This window comes from Bison bison, unplaced genomic scaffold, assembly GCF_000754665.1.
Source record: "Bison bison bison isolate TAMUID 2011002044 unplaced genomic scaffold, Bison_UMD1.0 scf7180017864148, whole genome shotgun sequence".
NCBI classification, from domain to species: Eukaryota; Metazoa; Chordata; class Mammalia; order Artiodactyla; family Bovidae; genus Bison; species Bison bison.
The window spans coordinates 1,941,162-1,947,485 of NW_011494720.1; positions in this window are offsets into that span (position 1 = coordinate 1,941,162).

The following is a 6,324-nucleotide window of genomic DNA, read 5'->3' on the forward strand; positions in this document are numbered from 1 at the left end:
CCTTCTTGCTGAGAAGTCAATGAGTGTGGGGAAGGCCCATGAAAGCTTTGTGAGCTGGTAAACATTTTATGGGCTGCAGGAATTCAGGCTCAATGGGGTGTACGCTGTCCAGATTCCTGCGTATTCCCAGATTTACAACCAGAAAACCCATGTGTCAACTCCCAGGGCCCCAGACCACAGGCTGGAGGGGAGAAGGGTGGGACAAGGGGACAACATGGTCATCGGGGGCATCATGCCATGGCCTCTGGGAGCTGCTCTGCGGGCCCTCCCAGGCCCTTGAGGACACCAGGTGCAGGTGGGTCTCCGCGGCTCAACCAGGCTAAGGTGCCACTTTGTTCAAAACAAGGGAAGGGCTGAAGGTGCCAACCTGGGGCTGCTAGATGCTTCACGAAGATGGGACTAAAATCTAGAGCTAATGACCCATTCATTCATCTTTGAATTTATTATTAAATATTCAGAAACAGTCCTTAACAATCCTTACAAGCCAAAGAATGCAAAAAACGAACCAAACAAAAAACAGTATGTAAGGAAAAGCAAGTTTATGAAAACACAGGAGGTTTAGATAGAGAAACCGGTTTTCAGTATTTAGCAGTGTAGAAGCAGGTACCAACTGCTTCTAGCCAAGGATCACAGAACCAGAGTTCATGAAGTATAAAGACCTGGACCCTGAAAAGGCAGGTGAATCCAGGCTTAGTCCTATGGGAAAAGCTGCTGAGCCTTGGCCTTGGCCTTGGTTTAAAAAAGTGAAGGGGAGCCTGTATCAGAGTTTAAAGCTATATGGAGATCTCCCCATTTATTTTCTATGATTGCTTAGAGGCAGAAAGATAAAAGAAATAGCCTTACAAACATCCTGAGTCCGGTTTCAGATAAAGTGTTCTGAAAGGTGAGTCTTTTTACTCCCTGACCCCCCGCCCCAACCTCTCTGTGACCTTGGAGACACAAGTTCACAACAGTTGCCAGGGCAGTATAGACCTCTGGGTAACACAAGGACCATCAAAAGAAGACACTGCTTGGTACAGTCCCCAGGGAAACGATGCCAGGTGCTCAATGAGCCAATAAAGAGGAGCTAAAAACGCTGAACACACAAAGTTTATCACCTGTTAAACTATGTCACCATCCTGGTACCATACTTCCCATACTTCATCCCTGCTGAGCTCTGGGAAGCCACGTATGCACTCTCTCTGCCAACGGGAGTACCCAGCCCTGAGAAACAAGCTCTGCAGAGGGGCCTGAAGCCTCAATTTCTCACGTCGGCACCCACAGCTGAGGGAACAGTGAGGACCGTTGACCTGGCAGGCGCCCCAACTAGGACTTTGAACATGCAATTTCTGAGAGGCCAAAGGATTTGCAGAACCCTCTGTGCCTATTACTCATGAAACAAAGATGCCATTTTCATTCCAAAGACGAACATGAAAGCGCTGGCCCCACCTCACCCCCCACAAAATCCAACAAAAAAAATTTTGAGGGAGAAAACGAAAGATTTCTTCATGGCTGCCACGGAAGTGGTTTCAGCAGAATTCCCCAGGGGCAGCCAGACTGAGGGGAGGGATCTAGTGCTGAGCTGAGTCGGTGGAGACGTCCTTCAGAGAAGTCCTGTCAGGAGAAGGAGTCTGAAAATCTCTGGGTGGCGCTTTAGTGCCGCCCTCTCACTGACAACTCCACCACAACGGTGTTTGTCTCAAGGAACAAAACTCTTTTTGTAAAGAGCCAGAGAGTAAGTGTCTTACTTAATGAGGCTGGCAAAGTTTTCATGTGTCTTTTTTCATTTTACAACCCTTAAAAAATATGAAACCCAGGGCTTCCCTAGTGCTCCAGTGGTTAAGACTCCGCCCTTCCAATACAGGGGGCATAGGTTTGATCTCTCTTCAAGCAACTAACACAGGGAACTTGCGGTGTGGTCAAAAAAAAAAAAAGTTAAAAAAATGGACCCCCATTCTTAGGTCAAGGGCCTACAAAAACAGGCCACAACCTGTAAGCGGCCAACCAGTTTGCCTTGGTCTATAGGTTGTGACCTTTGTCAGGCATCTTCAGGGTCCAGGTCCCCTCACCCCCATCCAGCTAGGAAGATGGCAAGAGTCTGGGGAGGTGAGGTCCTGAGGGAACTACAGCTGGCGAGGCAGCAAGGGTGGGGATGACAGCTCAGAAATGCAAACCCAGGAGATGCTCATCTTCCTGCTTATTGATTCCCGGGTATCAGCAGGGCTTTCAAGTTCCTAAGAGTCCTTCTCCTTCCAAAAAAGGTTAAAAATGAGTGTGGGAAGAAAATATGGAAAGCTCTTCTCAAAAACCATTTCTGAAATCAATTAGAAGCTGGAATAAACAACAATGAACTGTCCAGCATTATCGTTCCTTAGTACTTGCCTTGCAGTGTGCAGCCCTTACATTGCTGTAGATAATCGTCGTAACAACCCCCAGGCAGTGGGTACTATTATTATCCCATCTTACAGAGGAAGAGACTAAGGAACAGAAAGGTTAAGTAACTTCCTCAGGTTACAGGGCTAGGAAACTGCTGAACTGTGGGTTGAGCCCAGGTATTTTGGCTCTGGAGTCTCTGCTACGGGTAGACCCTTTCTAGGAAGGGGTTTGTGTTTTATTATCAATTTCTTATTCCGATCACAGACTCAATGGGGGTGGGGGGAGAAGACGAGGGGCTGAGCTTCACTCAAACCTGGTTTTCAGTGGCAGAATCTGTCAGGAGAGTAGGAGCAGATTGCAAGGAACAAGGAGAGCAGGGTGAATCCGTGGCACCTGCGCTGGTAGACGCTGCCTGTGACTTCCGGGGCTTCCGCCTCCATTCCTTCTGTGATCAGGCTGCCCCAGATGGATTCACCTGCAAGCAAGGTGACTTCTGCAGGTGGAGTAAATTTAGGAAGTGGAGGTTTGTCCTGAACAAGAGTACCATTTGGAGGACATCTCTCCCGAGAAGGCTCTTCTCCGAGGATTCAGCAAGTCTCCCGGTCTGGGAGCCTCCTCATCTCAAATCAGGGGCTTGCACCACCTCTGCTCATGAGTCCTGGAACCAAGAATAAATCCAGGATGACCACCTGGAGTGGAGTCAGCCATTAAGATTCTGCCGCTTTTGATACATGACCTGTCACAATTTATTTTGGGCGTATCAAAAAAAATTTAATTAAAAAGACATTGATTTCTGCAGTTGCGGAACAGGGCCTGCTTTCCAGTTGCGGTATGAAGCTTCTCACTGAGGTGGATTCTTTTGTTGCAGAGCACGGGCTCTAGGGCACGTGGGCTTCGGTAGCTACAGTGGGTGGGCTTAGATGCCCAAATCAATGTCTCATCATGAAAGAACAGAATTATCTTTTTCTTGTCTTTTAAAATTATTATTAGTGCAGCAATTTTGAATCTCAAAAACAAATCACGCTCTTTGTCACAAGTTAAATAATGTGTTGAAAATTGTTTCTTCCCCTAAGACTCTATTCACAATGTTAAGTTTTGAATTTTATATATAACTTTCTAAACTTTTCCCTTGCCTTTAAAAATTATCAGTTCTCTTTCTACTAAAGTAGGGGCATGTTCATCTGTAGTAACATGGAAGGACCTGGATATTATCATACTAAGTGAAGTAAGTCTGAAAAAGACAAATATCATATGATATTGCTTGTATGTGGAATCAAAAAACTGAATGATACAAATGAACTTATTTACAAAACAGAAATAGACTTGTAGACTTACAGAGTGAATTTATGCACCACCCTCCTCAGGGGGTAAGGGCGGGTAGGGATTAGATTGGGAGTTTGGGACTGATGAGTACACACTGCTATATTTAAAATAGACAACCAACAAGAATATACTATACAGAACAGGGAACTCAATATTCTGTAACAACCTAACTGGGAAAATAATTTGAAAAAGAATAGATACCTGTGTATGTATAACTGAATCAGTTTGCTGTATACCTGAAACTTATACAACATTGTTAATCAAATATACTCAAATATAAAATTAAAAAAAATTTTTCAATGGGGATATTAAAGAAACCATTCTATTTTTTTTTTTTTTTTTTAAATTTAAGAATATATGACAAGACTTCCGTGGTGGTCCAAAGGATAAGAATATGCCTGCCAATGTAGAGAACACAGATTCAATCCCTGGTCCGGAAAGGTCCCACATGTCTGGAAGCATCTAAGCCCACCCACTGTAGCTACCGAAGCCCACGTGCCCTAGAGCCCGTGCTCTGCAACAAAAGAATCCACCTCAGTGAGAAGCTTCATACCGCAACTGGAAAGCAGGCCCTGTTCCGCAACTGCAGAAAGCCCCACAAAGGCCCAGTGCAGCCAAAAATAAATAAATACAAATTTAAAAAATAATAATAAATGCTTAGACATCTTCCCTAACAAATATAGATTGATCTCATTGAAAAAAGTAGTTGCATTATAGTCAACACTTTATGTATGCGCTATAATTTATTCAACAAACCCCATGCTGACTGACGTTTAGTTGCTAAAAACTAGTGATAATAGACTAGTTCTTGTTCCTGACCGGCACTGGGACAATTATCTATTTATCTGGAAAATAACAAAGTGGTTCTTTGCTTCACAGCAACTACAAAAATAATTCCAGATAGATTAGAGACCTACTTTTAGAGAATACATGCAAAAATCTGCATAATCTCACAGTGGAAAAGGCCATCTTAATATACAATAGCCAGAATCTTGGAAGGAAGAAGAACATGTCAGATTTGATGACATAAAAATTGATACTTCCTGTGTGACTAAAGGAACTGTACGTATAAATGATATGAATTACAGGGCTAATTTTCTAATATGCAAAGAGTTCCTTGGAAATAGTATTAAAAAGTTTTTTAAAAAAAGCAGCAGAGAAACAGAGAATAAACTGGAACAATGGTCGGTCATACAACCTGGTCATGAAAATGCACACTTTACAAACAGCAAGCTGAGACTTCCCTGGCAATCCCGTGGTTAAGACTTCGAATTACCAAGACAGGGAACATGGGTTCAGTCCCTGGTTGGAGAACTAAGATTCCACATGCCACAGGGCACTGCCAAAAAAGAAGAGTGAAATAATAATAAAGAAGAAAAGAGCTAATGCTGCCTCAATCATGCAATATTTTAGAAAACGGATAACATCTAGTCCAGATCTTCAGAACTTGTTTACACAAGGGAATCACCCAGAGAGCTTCAGACAGACACTGATAGCTGGAGACCCATGATTTAACTGGTTTGGGGTGATGCCTGGGGTTCTACATTGTAAAAGTTCCCTCAAAAAGTATAATGTACAAGAATTGATGCTTTTGAACTGTGGTGTTGGAGAAGACTCTTGAGAGTCCCTTGGACTCCAAGGAGATCCAACCAGTCCATTCTAAAGGAGATCAGTCCTGGGTGTTCTTTGGAAGGAATGATGCTAAAGCTGAAACTCCAGTACTTTGGCCACCTCATGCGAAGAGTTGACTCATTGGAAAAAACTCTGATGCTGGGAGGGATTGGGGGCAGGCGAAGAAGGGGACGACAGAGGATGAGATGGCTGGATGGCATCACCGACTCGATAGACATGAGTTTGAGTGAACTCCGGGAGTTGGTGATGGACAGGGAGGCCTGGCGTGCTGCAATTCATGGGGTCTCAAAGAGTCGGACATGACTGAGTGACTGAACTGAACTGAATTGAGCAGATTCTGAACATTAATAATTTGGAGTGAATTCCCATAATTTGGAAGACACCGCTCTAGATTTAGAGAGGATCTCTAAAAAGGGTCCTCTTCTCTAATTTGGGTGGGATTGAAAATCATTACCACTTTTCAGAACATAATCTGGCAGAATTTATTAAAATTTATTAAAGTTTAGAATATACATACCTTTTTGATTCAGTAATTCCACCTTGAACAGTACATCTTGGGGAAATAAAAGCAGCATTATACAAAAGAGAGGATGCATGTACTTGCAAGCATGATTACCGCAGCATTGTTAAACAGCAAAAATCTGAAAGGAAACAACAGTTGAAAAAAAAGACTCTGAGAGGTCCAATGCAGAGAAAATAGATACATATGTATTGATATGTCTGTGGAATATTGGTAAGTGAAAAATGCAAGTCACAGAACAATAAAAATAGATCCAGATTTTTTTTATTTTATTTTTAAACTGTACATAATTGTATTAGTTTTGCCAAATATCAAAATGAATCCGCCACAGGTATACATGTGTTCCCCATCCTGAACTCTCCTCCCTCCTCCCTCCCCATACCATCCCTCTGAGTCGTCCCAGTGCACTAGCCCCAAGCATCCAGTATCGTGCATCGAACCTGGACTGGCATCTCGTTTCATACATGATATTTTACATGTTTCAATGCCATTCT